The sequence below is a fragment of the Pristiophorus japonicus genome, chromosome Y (assembly GCF_044704955.1).
Source record: "Pristiophorus japonicus isolate sPriJap1 chromosome Y, sPriJap1.hap1, whole genome shotgun sequence".
Taxonomy (NCBI): domain Eukaryota; kingdom Metazoa; phylum Chordata; class Chondrichthyes; family Pristiophoridae; genus Pristiophorus; species Pristiophorus japonicus.
Genome location: NC_092011.1, coordinates 27,978,732 through 27,998,910, shown reverse-complemented (window position 1 = coordinate 27,998,910; position 20,179 = coordinate 27,978,732).

Genomic DNA, 20,179 nt, shown 5'->3' with positions numbered 1-20,179 from the left:
ACCATTTCCTGGGTAAAGATGACTATATCACCATCTCACCATTGCCTGAGTAAAGATGTCTATATCACCATCTCACCATTCCCTGTGTAAAGATGACTATATCACCATCTCACCATTCTCTGGGTAAAGATGTCTATATACCCATCTCACCCCTCTCAGTGTAAAGATGTCTATATCCCCATTTCACCATTCTCTGGGTAAAGATATCTATATCCCCATATCACCACTACCGGGATAAAGATGTCTATATCCCCATCTCACCACTCCCTGGGTAAAGATGTCTATATCCCCACATCACCATACTCTGGGTAAAGATGTATATCTCCCCATCTCACCATTCCCTGGGTAAAGATGTATATATCCACATCTCACAATTCCCTGTGTAAAGATGTCTATATACCCATTTCACCATTCTCTGGGTAAGGATGTCTACATTCCCATCTCACCGTTCCCTGGGTAAATATATCTATATCACCATCTCACCATTCTCTGGGTACCGATATCTATATCCCCATCTCATCATTCTCTGGATAAAAATGTCTGTATCCCCATCTCATCATTCGCTGGTTAAAGATGTCTATATCTCCATCTCACCATCCCGTGGGTAAATATGTCTATATCCCCATCTCACCCCTCTCTGGGTAAAGATGTCTATATCCCCATCTCAACCGTCTCTGGGTAAAGATGTCTATATCCCCATCTCACCATTTCCTGGGTAAAGATGACTATATCACCATCTCACCATTGCCTGAGTAAAGATGTCTATATCACCATCTCACCATTCCCTGTGTAAAGATGACTATATCACCATCTCACCATTCTCCGGGTAAAGATGTCTATATACCCATCTCACCCCTCTCAGTGTAAAGATGTCTATATCCCCATTTCACCATTCTCTGGGTAAAGATATCTATATCCCCATATCACCACTACCGGGATAAAGATGTCTATATCCCCATCTCACCACTCCCTGGGTAAAGATGTCTATATCCCCACATCACCATACTCTGGGTAAAGATGTATATCTCCCCATCTCACCATTCCCTGGGTAAAGATGTATATATCCACATCTCACAATTCCCTGAGTAAAGATGTCTATATACCCATTTCACCATTCTCTGGGTAAGGATGTCTACATTCCCATCTCACCGTTCCCTGGGTAAATATATCTATATCACCATCTCACCATTCTCTGGGTACCGATATCTATATCTCCATCTCATCATTCTCTGGATAAAAATGTCTGTATCCCCATCTCATCATTCGCTGGTTAAAGATGTCTATATCCCCATCTCACCATCCCGTGGGTAAATATGTCTATATCACCATCTCACCCCTGTCTTGTAAAGATGTATATATCACCATCTCACCATTCTCTGGGTAAAGATGTCTATATCCACATCTCACCACTCTCTGGGTAAATATGTTATATCCACATCTCACCATTCTCTGGGTAAAGGTGTCTATATCCACATCTCACCATTCCCTGGGTAAAGATATCTATATCCCCATCTCACCATTCTCTGGGTAAAAATGCCCATATCCGCAACTCAACATTCTCTGGGTAAGGATGTCTATATCCCCATCTCACCATTCTCTGGATAATGATATCCATATCCTCATCTCACCATTCCCTGGGTAGAGATGTCTGTATCCCCATCTCAGCAATCCCTGTGTAAAGATGTCTATATACCCATCTCACCATTCTCTGAGTAAAGATGTCTATATCCCCATCTCACCATTTCCTGTGTAAAGATATGTACATCGCGATCTCACCATTCTCTGGGTAAAGATATATTTATCCACATCTCACCTTTGCTGGGTAAAGATGTCAATATCCATATCTCACCATTCTGTGGATAAAGATGTTCATATCCCCATCTCCTCATTCCCTGGGTAAAGATGTCTATATCCGCATCTCACCATTCTCTGGGTAAAGATGTCAATATCCCCATCTCATCACTTTCTGGGTAACGATGTCACTATCCCCATCTCACCCCTCTCTGTGTAAAGATGTCTATAACCCCATCTCACCGTTCCCTGGGTAAAGTTATCTATATCCCCATCTCACTCCTCTCTGGTTAAAGATGTGTATATCCCCATCTCTCCCTTCTATGGGTAAAGATGTCTATATCCGCATCTCAACATTTCCTGGATAAAGATGTCTATATCCCCATCTCACCACTCCCTGTTTAAATGTGTCAATATCCCTTTCTCAACATTCCCTGGGTTAAAATGTCTATATCCCCATCTCATCCCTCCCTGGGTAAAAATGTCTATATCCCCATCTCACCATTCTCTGGGTAAGGATGTTTATATCCCCATCGCACCATTATCTGTGTAAAGATGTCTATATCCCCATCTCACCCCTCTCTGGGTAAAGATATCTATATCCCCACAACATCCTTCTCTGGGTAAAGATGTCTATATCCGCATTTCAACATTCCCTAGGTAAAGATGTCTATATCACCCTCTCACCATACTTTGGGTAAAGATATCTATATCCCCAACTTACCATTCTCTGCTAAAGATGTCTATATCCCCATCTCACCATTCTCTGGGTAAAGATTTCTATATCCCCATTTCAAAATTTCCTGGGTAAAGGTTTATATATCCCCATCTCACCATACCCTGGGTAAAGTTATCTATATCTCCATCTCGCCATTCTCTAGTTAATGATGTCTATTTCCCCATGTCAACATTCCCTCGGTAAAGAGGTCTATATCCCCATCTCACCATTCCCTGTGTAAAGATGTCTATATGCCCATCTCAACATTCTCTGTGTAAAGATGTCTATATACCCATCTCACCATTCCCTGGGTAAAGTTATCTATATCCCCATCTCACCATTCTCTAGTTAATGATGCCTATTTCCCCATGTCAACATTCCCTCGGTAAAGATGTCTATATCCCCATCTCACAATTCCCTGTGTAAAGATGTCTATATCCCCATCTCACCATTCCCCGGATGAACATGTCTATATCCCCATCTCACCCATCTCCAGGTAAAGATGTCTATATCCCCATCTCACCATTCTCTGGGTAAAGATGTCTATATCCCCATCTCACCCCTCTCTGGGTAAATATGTCTATATCCCCATCTCACCCCTCTCTGGGTAAATATGTCAATATCCCCATCTAAGCATTCCCTGGGTAAAGATGACTATATCCCCATCTCACTCCACTCTGTAAAATATGTCTATATCCCCATCTCACCATTATTGAGAAAAGATGTCTATATCCCCATCTCACCCCTCTCTGGATAAAGATGTATATATCCCCATCTCACCATTCTCTGGGTAAATATGTCTATATCCCAATCTCATCACTATCTGGGTAAAGATGTCTATATCCTCATCTCACCATTCTCTGGGTAAAGATGTGTATATCCTCATCTCACCACTCTCTGAGTAAAGATGTCTATATCCCCATCTCACATTCTCTGGGTAAAGATATCTATATCCTCATCACACCATTCCCTGGATAAAGATGTCTATATACCCATCTCACGAATCTGTCGAGTAAATATTTAGCTTAAATTAACTCAGGAGGAGACTTTCAGAAGTGCACTTCGAGAGAATTTATTTTAAAAAGCAAGATATATCTCGGAGAGCCTGCTTGGACCGTACCAAGGCAAAAACTCTGTCGTACAAACAAATTGCACTTATCTTTATACAGAAATTGAACACAGAAATAGAAAAGGAATCTTATTCATTAGTCCCACGTGTACAAAGGCCGTCTCGGGAGGTACACACTCTATCTGTCCTTGCATAGTTTTTCTCTGTTCACAGTCTGATAAGCAGAATAAAAAGGAGACTCCCTTTTAATACCAGATGGTCATTTAATTGCATCTCTAAGTTTCAAAGCTAAAAAGCGTGGCTATTTTTCTAGTCCTATTTTGTCTTTAAGCATAGCAGAAACAGAATTTAACCCTTCCCTCTTCCATAAGCCATAGATTCATAGATTCTTTATTCCACAATTCCCTCCTTGTTGATATTTTTATTTTTTGGATCAACACAATTTCCTATATTGCCTTCTTGAGCAAAAGGGGGCGTATACCCTTCAGGATAGGGTCACATTTTGAGATAATCGTCTTCATCAACCTTTTCCTCTAAGTGACTTAAACTCCCTTTCATGCATACAGCTTTTCTTTCTATTTCGGAGAGCAGGCCTATTACTTGACTAATTACATGTTTTTATTGTATCCGCATTCCGCAAAGGATTATTAATAATACAAGCATAACCACACCTACGATTACTATGGGGTGTATAGCAAGCTTCAGTTCTGCTGTAGCTTTTGGGATCCATCCGGTAAACAAATCCACCAGTGATGTACTGTCAAAGAGGTGACTTCATCTGCGACTTTTACCAGCTGCCCCTTCTTATAACTCATTTCGACTCTAAATTGGTGGATGTCTCTGCCTTGCTTTGACAGAGCTTCCTCAATTTTCTTGTCATTACGTATCAAATTGTGCAGTCTGGTCAAATTAATTACAGGGGGTAAGGGTTCAATCTGTGCATAGACAGATATTTTTATTCATTTTGCCACTGCCCAAAGGTATAAGTTCTTTTTATTTCAGGATCATACAGGGTGTAGGCTCTTCTCACGTATTTATTAATGGGGGTTTATACAAAATGCCATCCAGATAGACAGGTTTATTTCCTGTCACACAGATCTCATTCTATCCTGTTTCCGTTATATCAGTGTCATTTGTTGGCTGTAATTCCCATTTACATACTCCAATGGAGTGCTGCAGTGAGCATGGTTCATATATGGCGGTTTGATAGGGACTTACCATTCCGAATGGCCACCTAGCACATCCCCGTTGGTGATGTTTCATATTCTTCTCATCGACCCAATCTCCTTTAAATTCTGGGTACCAGAAGTTCTGTCCAAACAGCTGGGGCATTACTTGGAACTGACACCAAATTTCTTTTCGTGTCATACTTACTATCTCTCCAGTAACGTTACATCCTTTTGAATTACAACTGGTATATCTTTTTTGAGGGCTAATGGTTAAATTAAGAAGCTTATCTATTTTTTTAATTTCCTGCAACTTTTCCCATGTGTTAGCATGGAAGGATAATATTTTACTTTCTAACTCGGCTCTTAATAGCTGTCTGATCATTTCTTTAAACAGGCAATGGGTGTACTTCTTTACTCCCTGTTGTTCTTTCATTAGGTTCTCTATTTCCTTCTCTATCTCTTCATTCTGTTGCCAGGTCATTTCATTTATGACGTAACCTGATATCTGTAATTGCTGCAATCCTTCATCCCAGGCATTTCTGATTTTTATATCTTCCCCTACCAGTCCTCCGACGGCCTGGATTTTATTTTGTAGGGTCTCGATATCCATGGAGTTCAATGCTCCTATTCCTGCTCCTACTCCACCTAACACAGTCTCTAATACATCCCGTTTCTTTCTTTGGGGTCTTTCTTTTTCAAAAGATAACTTAACACTGGTTGTATGGCAACCATCTTCTTTCTTTGGGGGATATTTAATTCGTACTGTTAGATTTAATACACCTGGGGATCTTACCACTGGTGATGTGGGGATATAGATGTCCCGGGTCTCGGTCTTCTGGGTGGCCGGATTCTTTTACTGACCATTTTACCACAAATGGGTCTCCTCCATTCACCGGGGTGTTATTCATGCACAACATCCGTTGCCCTTCTACCATACTACTAAAAGAATAGCGGAGGAAGTCTTTTCTCTCGTCCGGCCCTCCTATGTACCCCCATCTCTTGTTTTTCCCCGTGCTGTGGGTAAACTTCATCCACACATCGGCCTGTTATTCTATGAACATCTGATACCCTTTCCCCAATATAAACTGGAATTCCCCTCTTTCTTCCTTCATTTCACATGCCTCACATCGTGCCGTAAAATTCCATACCTTACAACTTTGGGCTACTGGGCATATAAAATTGCCTTGCTGCCTTATACTATTACTTCTTTCCATACTATATTTCCCTTCCATACTCTTCCTTCTTTTAGTACTTCTTCCTCCTGCCGGGAGGTCCCTGTCGCTAAAATGATCTGTATATCTAACGTCCATTTATAATTTTTCCAAGAGTCCCTTCCCATCTTCCCTTTCTTGTTTGTTTCTATACCACTCTTGAAATAACACGTCCACACGATAGTAACAGTGACCCAAATAATAAAGGCCCAAACTGGCACACAAATGAGCTCTGACATCCGTCCGTGAATTTTGGGCAATATTTTCAAGTCCAAATATTTAATACAAGTGCAGGTACAGTTCCTCAGCTAAATGATGGCTGTTTTCTTAGTCGGGCGACCGTAGTACGTCCTGGTTCAATGCCTTTTCCTTCGGCTGTAATTCGTCGGGGAAATAATATTTACAGCGGGTTGCATGCACCTAGTTCGGGTTCTTTTCCAACTTCAAAGCGGTTCGTGATGTGAGAGTTATCTGATACGGTCCTTTCCACCTAGGAGAAAAGGTTTCTTTATTTAATGTTTTTACTAACACTTGATCTCCAGGTCTGAAAGGGTGCATATTTCTTTCCGACGGGGGCACCTGTGTCTGCTTTATTTGTTCATGCAGACTTCTTGCTATTTCACAAATGGCCTGAGCATACTTTAGTGATTTTTCATAATTCCAAATTAATGCTATTTTTTCATCTGCCAGTGGTGGTTTTACCCCAGTAGGCATTGGTCTTCACAAAAAGGCTTCATGTGATGTCAAATCATTGTTTCGGTTTTTCTGGTTTCTCATTGTATACAATACAAATGGTAAGGCTTCTGCCCACTTCAGTCCAGTCTCCTGCCATACCTTGGTAAGGGTAGATTTTATTATCCCATTTACTCTTTCTACCATTCCATAGAACTGTGGCTGATATGCTATATGTAACTTCCACTGGAACCCTAACGCTTCTGCAAGGTTTTGCACTATTTTTCCTGTGAAGTGTGTTCCCCTGTCACTGTTGATTCCCATAGGTATCCCATATCTTGGTACTATTTCTTTAAATAGAATTTTTACTACTGTTCGGGCATCGTCTCTCCTAGTGGCGTACGCTTCTACCCACCTTGTGAACATATCTACTATGACTAATAGATACTTAAGACCTGATACTGGAGGCATGTGTACAAAGTCAATTTGAAAATTTTCAAAGGGCATACTTGGTTGGGGTAGATGATAATATCCAGCAGGTGTTTTACCTCTGTTATTTTGCTGACAAATTTGGCATGTCCTAGCAACTTTCTCAATTACTACTGTTATTCCTGTTGCATACCACTGTGCATTTATAGCATGTATCATCCCTCCGTTGCCCATGTGAGCCTAACCGTGTGCTAGGCGAGACAGGGGCAAAAATAGAAATCTAGGGCAAACAGTTCGCCCATCAGGGTGATACCAAATGTCGTTTTTTAGAAAACAACCCTGGTTTTCCCAAGTTCTTCCTTCCTGCATGGTAACTTGTTGTTGGGCTGTTTTAAGTTGTTGGATGTCAAGTACCTGTGGAGGGAAGACTGAGACTGCTTGAAGGCAGTCTGCCTGTGACAAAGCAGCCTGTTTGGCTGCTTCGTCAGCCCTCCTATTTCCTACTGATACTTCATCCTCTCCGGTTGTGCGAGCTACACATTTGATAACGGCTACCTTACTTGGCAACTGAATGGCATCTAATAGATTAAGCACCAGTTGTGAGTGATTAATATGCTTTCCACCAGAGATGATAAAGCCTCTGTTTTTCCACAGTTGTCCAAAATCATGTACCACACAGAATGCATATCTAGAATCAGTATAGATATTAGCAGTGTGATCTTTAGCTATTATACAAGCTCTAGTGAGTGCAAACAATTCAGCAGCCTCAGCCGAGGTTTCGGGAGGCAGGGCGAATGCTTCAACAGATTCGTGCGGATTTACACTAACATAGCCTGCCAAAAACAAATCATCCGACGGCCTATGTGATGATCCATGCGTATAGAGAATAAGATGAGGTTTGTCCATGGGCTCTGTGAACAAATCTGTTCTTTGTAAGGTGGCTACTTCCACCGTTAACAGACAATCATGCTGGTCTGGAACCTTTACTTCTTTAGTAGGAAGAAAGGTGGCTGGGTTCACTACCGGTGTACGTCGAAAGGTATAGTTAGGATGTGACAGCAGTAATACTTCATAACCTGTTCTTCGAGTACGCTGTAAAGTGTTGTGTGGCAGCTGAATTCTAAAGTAATAACACAGCATGGGCTGTAATGACAGTACATGGATGATCCAAACAATAGGTACCGACTTCTCCACCATGACCGCAGTAGCAGCTACAGCACGTAGACACGCTAGCATTCCCCTTACTAGTGGAGCCAGTAAAACCGAATAATAAGCAACTGGTCTATTTCCCCCACCATGTTCTTGGGTTAGTAATGCTGTTGCAAATACTTCTTTCTCATTCACATACATCTGAAAAGGTTTACCATAATTCGGAATTCCCAACGCCGGAGCATTAGTAATGGCTTTCTTTAACTGTGTAAATGCCTCCTCTCTCTCTGGGTTCCACTCCACCTTGGGTGGGGCATCATTTAGTGCAGCTGATCTTAGGACCGCATCTCATTCTCGATAATCCGGGATCCATTGTCTACAGTACACAACCATCCCCAAAAATGACAAGATATCCTTCTTTGTCTTTGGTATGGTGGCCCTTTGAATTGTCTGAATTCTTTCTGGTCCTAGCTGCCTTTGCCCCTGAGATATGTGAAAACCCAGGTACTGGACTTGAGTCTGACAAAATTGTAACTTTTGTAACGACACTCGGTGCCCTCTTTCACATAGGTGCTGTAACAGTTTCAGGGAATCTTGCATGCACCTGTATCCGTGGCTGGAAGCCACAAGCAAATCGTCCGCATACTGCAGCAGTACAGACTGGTCTGATAATGAACAGTCTTCGAGGTCTCTTTTTACTGCTGCTGCATATACTGCGGGGCTTTCGGTGTATCCTTGGGGCAACCTGGTCCATGTGTACTGCTGTTTCTTGTGGGTGAAAGGAAACAGATACTGACTCTCTTGATTTAACGGGATAGAGTAAAAAGCTGAACACATTTCTATTACAGTAAAGACAGTTGCTGTTGGTGGTATAGCAGATAGTATAATGTTGGTGTCCGGTACCACAGGGGTGATAGAGACTACTATCTTATTAATAGCTCTCAAATCTTGCACAAATCTCCATTCATTCGGCCTATTAACCTTTGGTATGGGCAGTATCGGAGTGTTACACGGGCTCTGTGTCTTTTCTAAAACTCCTTGTTCCAACAATGCAGAAATGACTGGCTCTATCTCATTTTCTGCCTCTGGAGGCAGTCTGTACTGCCTAATGCTTGGTAACACGGCGTTCTTTATCAATTGTACCCGATCGGGTACTGCAGAATGTACTTGCCCAACCTGATTCTTATGCTTTGCCCAAAGTTCAGAAGATACTTGATTCAATGCCATTGGCAGCTTAGGGCTTGGTTGTTCCGGGGGTTGCTGTTTTTCAAAAGTGGAGACATGATTTTTACCTTTCCACTGGAGAATCCCCCTGTTGTGGGTGATAAAGTCTATCTGAACATTTTGCAATTTTATTACTGCCCAAGGTTGATAGCCGTGTTGCTGTTTTTCTCTTTCTATACCTACAATCATCGGACCCATATCTTTAGGTTTCGCTGGCGGTTTTACAGCCAAGGTCAGATGGGGTGTCGAGTTCGCTTCTCTAAACCGCTGTTGCTGTAAGCGTGTGAAATCGATGGCTACCCCCAATCCTTCTTGTCCAAAGTAAATGCAGGGCGTAGCTTCTACTATTTCTTCTCTATTTAAAAAAGGATTGTACCAAACACTGGTAAGTTTCAGCCTTTTGGCGAGTGTACCAGGCTGTACAGTGAAGCTGAACTGCCTCAAAGCTTGTCAAAATTCTATACATCAATTCTTCAGTATTAGAGTCAAATTTAGCTTTTAAGTTTTGTATAACTTCATGTATCAAGGGGGAATATAAGTTGCCATTCAATTGCCAACAATAGAGGGCAGCCTTTTCTTTGTTATCCTCCCTTTTCTCTTCTTTAATCCCATTAAAGAACTGATGAATATTATATGGAGGGAGCTCCATGTACATTCCTTCCTTTGTGCAATAAATTGTGGCTCCTAGTTTGCACAGTCTGTCTTCCCAATAAAGGGAGCGGTGTTGTTTAGAGACTTTCAAAGTCTCATCTTTAACCGATTGTCCTTCAATTATCAATTTGGTAGGTTCCGATAAAAATTCTTTCATGGGGATATCGGCCACACCCGTACTTAAAACGGTGGTGTTGCTTTCAGGTGATCCCACAGAGGATGGTACAGAAGATATAGTAGCACCGGTATCCACCAGGAACTTCAAATAAGTGTCTCCTACTTTTACTACTGCCAGAGGGTTTTCTTCTATGTCCGCTGATAGGCGGAGGCTAGCGCCTGTACCACTAAGCCTCCGGGGCATCCCTATGCTAATGGGTGCGGGTTGGGGTTAGAGAACGAACACTGAGGGGCCAAGGGAGGTGGAGTTTCGGGGAATCCCCCCTTCAATCCTCCATCCTGTTTCCGGGGGCATCTGCAATCGCGAGCCCAATGCCCTTTTCTTCCGCAATTTCTACACTCATCTTGAGAGCGGTCCCTTTGGGGCCACTGTCCTCTCCCTCTTCCTCGTCCTCGTCCCCCAAATCCTCCTCTATTATTCTACGCTTGTCCTCTTCCTTTTTGCTCATAGTACAGACCTGCTGTTTTAGCCTTGTTTTCCTTATAGGTAAATAATCCCTCCCTATCCATGTTGGCCAGTACTGTGATCGTTTCTTCCAACTTTTTCCTTGCCAGTCCAAGATCTTAATTTTGTGTGTTCTTGCTTGTTGTGGCAACATACAATTTAACAAAGTTTGGATTGCCAAAGGTTCATTTTGATCCATTGGTATTCCTGCATGCTCGTCCCAACTTTTTTTCCATCTGCCTGCAAAATCTATCATCGATTCTTCCGTTTTCTGCAAGCAGCGGGTGACTTCCCCTATATCGCCATGCTTTTTTTTAGCTCCCTTTAATATGGCATCCTTGCCCCGGTGCTGTAACCAATGTTCCCGGGATTAATTTCCTTCTATGTCATTATTTTCCCGCCAATCTCCATTTTCGCCGGCGGGTATAGGGAACATATCTTTTACCCCTTGCAAAAAGGACCCATATGCTGCCTGCAGTAATAATTTCACATCTCCGGGGAGGGGATTATAAATGGTACAGGTTTGCTCAAGCCAGTTGTGAAAGGCTAGTGGCTTCTTAACAGGATTAGGGACGGCTGATATCATATCTCTGGCTTCTCCAGGGGACCATGGTTTTAAAACTGCAGTTGTTCCTACCATTACCCTGGGATTTTGGCCGACGGGGATTTGGGAAGTAGAGTCAGCGGCTTCTCTTTGAGCCGCTTGCCCTCTTGTTATTACCCCAGAACTGTGGTCTATGCCCTCTTCTCCAGAGGCTCTGGCTTCCCCTGACCCAGATGCTCCCGGGTCTCCTCCATCGGCTTCTCTTTCCCCGTTTTCATTTTCTAGTGGGTTTTGTGGATTTTCTCGTTGTCTAGAGGCGTGATCCAGCTGAGCGGCCACTATTTCTATAATCTCCTGCCAATCATCCGGCTTGGTGGTTGGAAGACAGGGTTATAACCCGACAGGGGGAAGCGGTCACAACCGGGGCACTCGCGGGGCTGTAAGAGGGAGGGGACTTCTCCTTACCCTCCTCCTCTTTCTTTTTATTTTTAGGGGGCTGGTGCCTCTTTGCCACCTCTGTCCATTTTTTAAAACAATTCTCCATATAATCATTATCCCAAGTGGGGTCCCCCGTCCCATTTTTGGTGGTCTGTCTCCATTCCTCAATTAAGAACAATTTAAAACTTCCTCCATATGGCCAAACCCCATCAGACCAACCGTACTAATCGCTACTAAACGTTACCGCGTATCTGTCATCTCCTGTTTCTTTAATTACAGTGTCCGCTGGCGAGCCGGGTGGCGCAATGGGAGCTCCAACCTTCTCTCGTTGCTTTACTACCTTACTGATTCTTTTCTCAGTCTTAGGATATACTTTCATTCTTTCAGTCGAGAGGTCGTCCGTCTTTCCTTTTCTAGGAACTGGGCGTGAGCGCCCTGCTCGACTAAAGCCGTTTCCCATTCTTCCGGGTGCAACGTCTCGCGATCTTTTCTGAAATGGGAGTTAGGACAATCCTACAAAATATACAATAATTTACAAAGCGCTCTTTTCTGCTCAGCTCGGGAACTCCTTTTGCCTTTTTGTTATTTTAGCTTCTTAGCGGTAGCTATTTTATGCCTCACCAACTAGGGGATCTCGGCGGCCCGGCCCCCGTTTGCTAGGCACCTTCGTTCTTTCAGCTAGTTAGGTCCTTAAAATTCCTCTTTTTTCTTTAAAAAGTTAAATTTAATTCTTTCGGATCTCGTTTTTTAGAGATCCTGCCAACTACGCCAGAATCTGTCGAGGAAATATTTAGCTTAAATTAACTCAGGCGGAGACCTTCAGAAGTGCACTTCGAGAGAATTTATTTTAAAAAGCAAGATATTTTATCTCGGAGAGCCTGCTTGCACCGTACCAAGGCAAAAACTCTGTCGTACAAGCAAATTGCCCTTATCTTTATACAGAATTTGAGTACAGAAATAGAAAAGGAATTTTATTTATTAGTCCCACGAGTACAAAGGCCGTCTCGGGAGGTACACACTCTATCTGTCCTTGCATAGTTTTTCTCTGTTCACAGTCTGATAAGCAGAATAAAAAGGACACTCCCTTTTAATATCAGATGGTCATTTAATTGCATCTCTAAGTTTCAAGGCTAAGAAGCGTGGCTATTTTTCTAGTCCTATTATTTATTTAAGCATAGCAGAAACAGAAGTTAACCATTCCCTCTTCCATAAGCCATAGATTCATAGATTCTTTCTTCCACACTCTCTCTGTGTAAAGATGTCTATATCCCCATCTCAACCCTCTCTGGATAAAGATGTCTATATCCGCATCTCACCGCTCTCTGGGTAAATATGTCTATATCCCCATCTCACCATTCGCTGGGTAAAGGATTCTATATTCCTATCTCGCCATTCGCTGGGTAAAGATGTCTATATACCCATCTCACCCTTCTCTGGGTAAAGATGCCTATATCCCCATCTCATCATTCGCTGGGTAGAGATATCTATATCCCCATCTCACCCCTCTCTGAATAAAGATGTCTATAGCCCGCTCATCCCTCTCTGGGTAAAGATGTCTATATCCACATCTCTCCATTCTCTGGGTAAAGATGTCAATATCCCCATCTCACCACTCTGTGGGTACAGATATGTATATCCCGATCTCACGCCTCTCTGGTAAAGAAGTCTATACCCCCATCTCACCATTCCCTTGGTAAAGATGTCTATATCCCGATCTTAGCTTCTCTGGGTAAATATGTCTATATCCCCAACTCACCATTCCCTGGCTAAAGATGTCTATATCCCCACCTCACCCCTCTCTGGCTAAGGATGTCTATATCCCCATCTCACCTTTCTCTGGGTAAAGATGTCTATACCCCCTTCTCACCATTCTCTGGTAAATATGTCTATATCCTCATCTCACCATTCCCTGGGTAAAGATGTCTATATCAGCCTCTCAACATTCTTTGAGTAAAGATATCTATATCCCAACTCACCATTCTCCGCTAACGATGTGTATATCCCCATCTCACCATTCTCTACGTAAAGATTTCAATATCCCCATTTCACAATTCCCTGGGTAAAGGTTTCTATATCCCCATCCCACCATACATTGGGTAAAGATATCTATATCCCCATCTCACCATTCTCTCGTTAAAGTGGTCTATATGCCCATTTCAACATGGCCTCGCTAAAGACGTCTATATCCCTATCTCACCATTCCTTGTGTAAAGATGTCTATATCCCCATCTCACCATTCTCTGGGTGAAGCTCTCTATATCCCCATCTCACCACTCTCTGGGTAAATATGTCTATATCACCATCTCACCATTCTCAGTGTAAAGAAGTCTATATCCCCATCTCACCACTCACTGGCTAAGGAAGTCTATAACCCCATCTCACCATTCTCTGGATAAAGATGTCTATCTCCTCATCTCACCATTCCCTGGGTATAGATGTCTATATACCCATCTCACCCCTCTCCGGGTATAGATGTCTATATATCCATCTCACCATTCCCTGGGTAAAGATATCTATATCCCCATCTTAACCCTCTCTGGATAAAGATGTCTATATCCCCATCTCACCACTCTCTGAGTAAAAATGTCTATATCCCCATCTCACCATTCCCTGGGTAAAGTTTTCTATATACCCATCTCAACATTCGCTGGGTAAAAGATGTCCATATACCTATCTCACCCCTCTCTGGGTAAAGATGTCTATATCCCGTTCACAACATTCCCTGGGTAAAGATATCTATATCCCCATCTCACGCCTCTCGTGATAAAGAAGACTATATCTCTATCTCATTCCTCTCTGGGTAAAGATGTCTATATCCACGTCTCTCCATTCTCTGGGTAAAGATGTCTATATCACCATCTCACCCCTCTCTGGGTAAAGATGTGTATATCCCCATCTCACGCCTCTCTTGTAAAGATGTCTATACCCCCATCTCACCATTCCCTGGGTAAAGATATCTATATCCCGATCTTAGCCCTCTCTGGATAAATATGTCTATATCCACATCTCTCCATTCTCTGGGTACTGATGTCTATATCCCCATCTCACCATTCTCTGGGTAAAAATGTCTATATCTCCATCTCACCATTCCCTGGGTAAAGATATATATATCCCCATCTCACCATTCCCTGGTAAAGATGTATATATCCCCATCTCATCATTTTTTGGGTAAAGATGACTGTATCCCAATCTCACCATTCCTCAGGTAAAGTTGTCTATATCCCCATCTCACCATTCTCTGGGCAAAGATATCTATATCCCCATCTCACCATTCTCTGGGTAAATATGTCTATATCCCCATTTCACCATTCCCTTGGGTAAAGATGTCTATATCAGCCTCTCACCATTAATTGGGTAAAGCTATCTATATCCCAACTCACCATTCTCTGCTAAAGATGTGTATATCCCCATCTCACCATTCTCTGGGTAAAGATTTCAATATCCACATTTCACAATTCCCTTGGTAAAGGTTTCTATATCCCCATCTCACAATACCCAGGGTAAAGATATCTATATCATCATCTCACCATTCTCTAGTTAAAGTGGTCTAAATCCCCATGTCAACATTCCATCGGTAAAGACGTCTATATCCTCATCTCACCATTCCTTGTGTAAAAATGTCTATATCCCCATCTCACCATTCTCTGGGTAAAGATATCTATATTCACATCTCACCGTCCCCTGGTAAAGATATCTATATCCCCATCACACCATTCTCTGGGTAAATATGTCTATATCCCCATCGCACCATTCCCTGGATAAACATATCGATATCCCCACCTCATCGCTCTCAAGGTAAAGATGTCTATAACAGCATCTCACCATTTTCTAGGTAAAGATGTCTATATCCCTATCTCACCCCTCTCTGGGAAAGATGTATCTATAACCATCTCACCATTCTCTGGCCAAACATGTCTCTATCCCCATCTCAACCGTCTCTGGGTAAAGATGTCAATATTCCCATCTCACTATTCTCTCGGTAAAGATGTCTATATCCCCATCTCACGGCTCTCTGGGTAAAGAATTATATATCCCCATCTCACCACTCTCTGGGTAAATATGTCTATATCCCCATCTCACCATTCTCAGTGTAAAGAAGTCTATATCCCCATCTCACCACTCTCTGGCTAAAGAAGTCTATAACACCATCTCACCATTCTCTGGGTAAAGATGTCTATCTCCTCATCTCACCATTCCCTGGGTATAGATGTCTATATACCCATCTCACCCCTCTCTGGGTATAGATGTCTATATCTCCATCTCACCATTCCCTGGGTAAAGATATCTATATTCCCATCTTAACCCTCTCTGGATAAAGATGTCTATATCCACATCTCACCATTCTCTGAGTAAAAGTTTCTATATCCCCATCTCACCATTCCATAGGTAAAGGTTTCTCTATAGCCATCTCAACATTCGCTGGGTAAAAGATGTCCATGTACCTATCTCACCCCTCTCTGGGTAAAGATGTCTATATCCCTTTCTCACCATTCCCTGGGTAAAGATATGTATATCCCCATCTCACGCCTCTCGTGATAAAGAAGACTATATCTCTATCCCATTCCTCTCTGGGTAAAGATGTCTATATCCACATCTCTCCATTCTCTGGGTAAAGATGTCTATATCCCCATCTCACCACTCCCTGGGTAAAGATGTGTATATCCCCATCTCACGCCTCTCTGGTAAAGATGTCTATACCCCCATCTCACCATTCCCTGGGTAAAGATGTCTATATCCCGATCTTAGCCCTCTCTGGGTAAATATGTCTATATCCACATCTCTCCATTCTCTGGGTAAAGATGTCTATATCCCCATCGTTCCATTCACTGGGTTAATATGTCTATATCCCCATCTCATCATTCCCTGGGTAAAGATATATATATCCCCATCTCACCATTACCTGGTAAAGATGTATATATCCCCATCTCATCTTTTTTTGGGTAAAGATGTCTATATCCCCATCTCACCATTTTTTGGGTAAAGATGTCTGTATCCCCTACTCACCATTCCTTGTGTAAAGATGTCTATGTCCCCATCTCACCATTCTCTGGGTAAAGATATCTATATTCACATCTCACTGTTCCCTGGTAAAGATATCTATATCCGCATCTCACCATTCTCTGCGTAAAGATGTCTATATCCCCATCGCACCATTCCCTGGATAAACATGTCTATATCCCCATCTCACCGCTCTCCAGGTATAATGTCTATATCAGCATCTCACCATTTTATGGGTAAAGATGTCTATATCCCTATCTCACCCCTCTCTGGGAAAGGTGTATATATAATCATCTCACCATTCTCTGGCCAAACATGTCTCTATCCCCATCTCAAGCGTCTCTGGGTAAAGATGTCAATATTCCAATCTCACTATTCTCTGGGTAAAGATGTCTATATCACCATCTCACCTCTCTCTGGGTAAATAATTCTATATCCCCATCTCGCCATTCTCTGGGTAAAGATGTCTATATCCTCATCTCACCATTCCCTGGGTAAAGATGTCTATATACCCATCACACCGTTCCCTGTGTAAAGATGTCTATATCTCCATCTCACCATTCCCTGGGTAAAGATATCTATATCCCCATCTCAACCATCTCTGGATAAAGAAGTCTATATCCCTATCTCACCCCTCTCTGGGTAAAGATGTCTATGTACCCACCTCACCATTCCCTGGGTAAAGGTTTCTACATACCCATCTCACCATTCCCTGGGTAAAGATGTCTATATACCCTTCCCACCTCTCTCTGGATAAAGATGTCTATATCCCCATCGCACCATTCCCTGGATAAACATGTCTATATCCTCATCTCACCCCTCTCCAGGTAAAGATGTCTATATCCCCATCTCACCATTCTCTGGGTAAAGATGTCTATAACCCATCTCACCCCTCTCTGAGTAAATATGTCTGTATCCCCATCTCACCCCTCTCTGGGTAAAGATGTCAATATCCGCATCTAACCATTCCGTTGGTAAAAATGAGTATATCCCCATCTCACTCCGCTCTGTGTAAATATGTCAATATCCCCATCTCACCATTCTTGGGTAAAGATGTCTATATCCCCTTCTCACCCCTCTCTGGGTAAAGATGTATATATCCCCATTTCATCATTCTCTGGGTAAAGATGTCTATATCCCCATCTCACCACTCTCTGGCTAAATATGTCTATATCCCCATATCAACCCCCGCTGGGTAAAGAAGTCTATAACCCCGTCTCACCCCTCCCCAAATAAAGTTGTCTATATCACCATCTCACCATTCTCTGGGTAAAGATATCTATATCACTATCTGACCACTCTCTGGGTAAATATGTCTATATCCCCATCTCACCCCTCTCTGGGTAAAGATGTAAATATCCCCATCTCAACACTCTCTGGATAAAGATGTGTATATCCCCATCTCACCCCTCTCTGGGTAAAGATGTCTATATCCCCATATCATCATTCCCTGGGTAAAGATGTCTATATACCCATCTCACCACTCTCTGGCTAAATATGTCTATATCCCCATATCAACCCCCGCTGGGTAAAGAAGTCTATAACCCCGTCTCACCCCTCTCCAGATAAAGTTGTCTATATCACCATCTCACCATTCTCTGGGTAAAGATATCTATATCACTATCTGACCACTCTCTGGGTAAATATGTCTATATCCCCATCTCACCCCTCTCTGGGTAAAGATGTAAATATCCCCATCTCAACACTCTCTGGATAAAGATGTGTATATCCCCATCTCACCCCTCTCTGGGTAAAGATGTCTATATCCCCATATCATCATTCCCTGGGTAAAGATGTCTATATACCCATCTCACCGTTCCCTGGGTAAAGATGTATATATATCCATCTCACCATTCCCTGGGTAAAGATATCTATATCCCCATCTCAACCCTCTCTGGATAAATAAGTCTATATCCCCATCTCACCCCTCTCTGGGTAAAGATGTCTATATAACCCATCTCACCATTCCCTGGTTAAAGATTTCTACATACCCATCTCACCATTCCCTGGGTAAAGATGTCTATATACCCATCCCACCCCTCTCTGGGTAAAGATGTCTATATCCCCATCGCACCATTCACTGGATAAACATGTCTATATCCCCATCTCACCCCTCTCTGAGTAAATATGTCTGTATCCCCATCTCACCCCTCTCTGAGTAAATATGTCTGTATCCCCATCTCACCCCTCTCTGGGTAAAGATGTCAATATCCGCATCTAAACATTCATTGGGTAAAGATGACTATATCCCCATCTCATTCCGCTCTGTGTAAATATGTATATATCACCATCTCACCATTCTTGGGTAAAGATGTCTATATCCCCATCTGACCACTCTCTGGCTAAAGAAGTCTATAACCCCATCTCACCATTCTCTGGGTAAAGATGTCTATATACCCATCCCACCCTTCTCTGGGTAAAGATGTCTATATCTCCATCTCACCATTCCCTGGGTAAAGATATCTATATCCCCATCTCAACTCTCTCTGGATAAATATGTCTATTTCCCCATTTCATCCCTCTTTGGGTAAAGATGTCTATATCCCATCTCACCATTCCCTGGGTAAATGTTTCTATATACCCATCTCAACATTCGCTGGGTAATAGATGTCCATGTACCCATCTCACACCTCTCTGTGTAAAGATGTCTATATCCCTTTCTCATCATTTCCTGGGTAAAGATATCTGTATCCCCATCTCAACCCTCTCTGGATAAAGAAGACTATATCTCTAGCTCATCCCTCTCTGGGTAAATATGTCTATATCCACATCTCTCCATTCTCTGGGTAAAGATGTCTATATCACCATATCACCCCTCTGTGGGTAAAGATGTGTATATCCCCATCCCGCGCCTCTCTGGTAAAGGTGTATATACGCCCATCTCACCATTCCCTGGGTAAAGATGTCTATATCCCGATCTTAGCCCTCTCTGGGTAAATATGTCTATATCCACATCTCTCCATTCTCTGGGTAAAGACGTCTATATCCCCATCGCACAATTCTCTGGGTAAAGATGTCTATAATCCCATCTCATCATTCCCTGCGTAAAGATGTCTATATCCCCATCTCACCATTCCCTGGGTAATGATGTCTATATCCCAATCTCACCATTCCCTGGTAAAGATGTCTATATCCCCATCTCATCATTTTTTGGGTAAAGATGTCTGTATCACCATCTCATCATTCCTTAGGTAAAGTTGGCTATATCCCCATCTCACCATTCTCTGGGCAAAGATATCTATATCCCCATCTCACCATTCTCTCGGTAAAGATATATATATCCCCATCTCATCATTCTCTGGGTAAATATGTCTATATCCCCATCTTACCATTCCCTGGGTAAAGATGTCTATATCAGCCTCTCACCATTCTTTGGGTAAAGCTATCTATATCCCAACTCACCATTCTCTGCTAAATATGTGTATATCCCCATCTCACCATTCTCTCGGTAAAGATATATATATCCCCATCTCATCATTCTCTGGTTAAATATT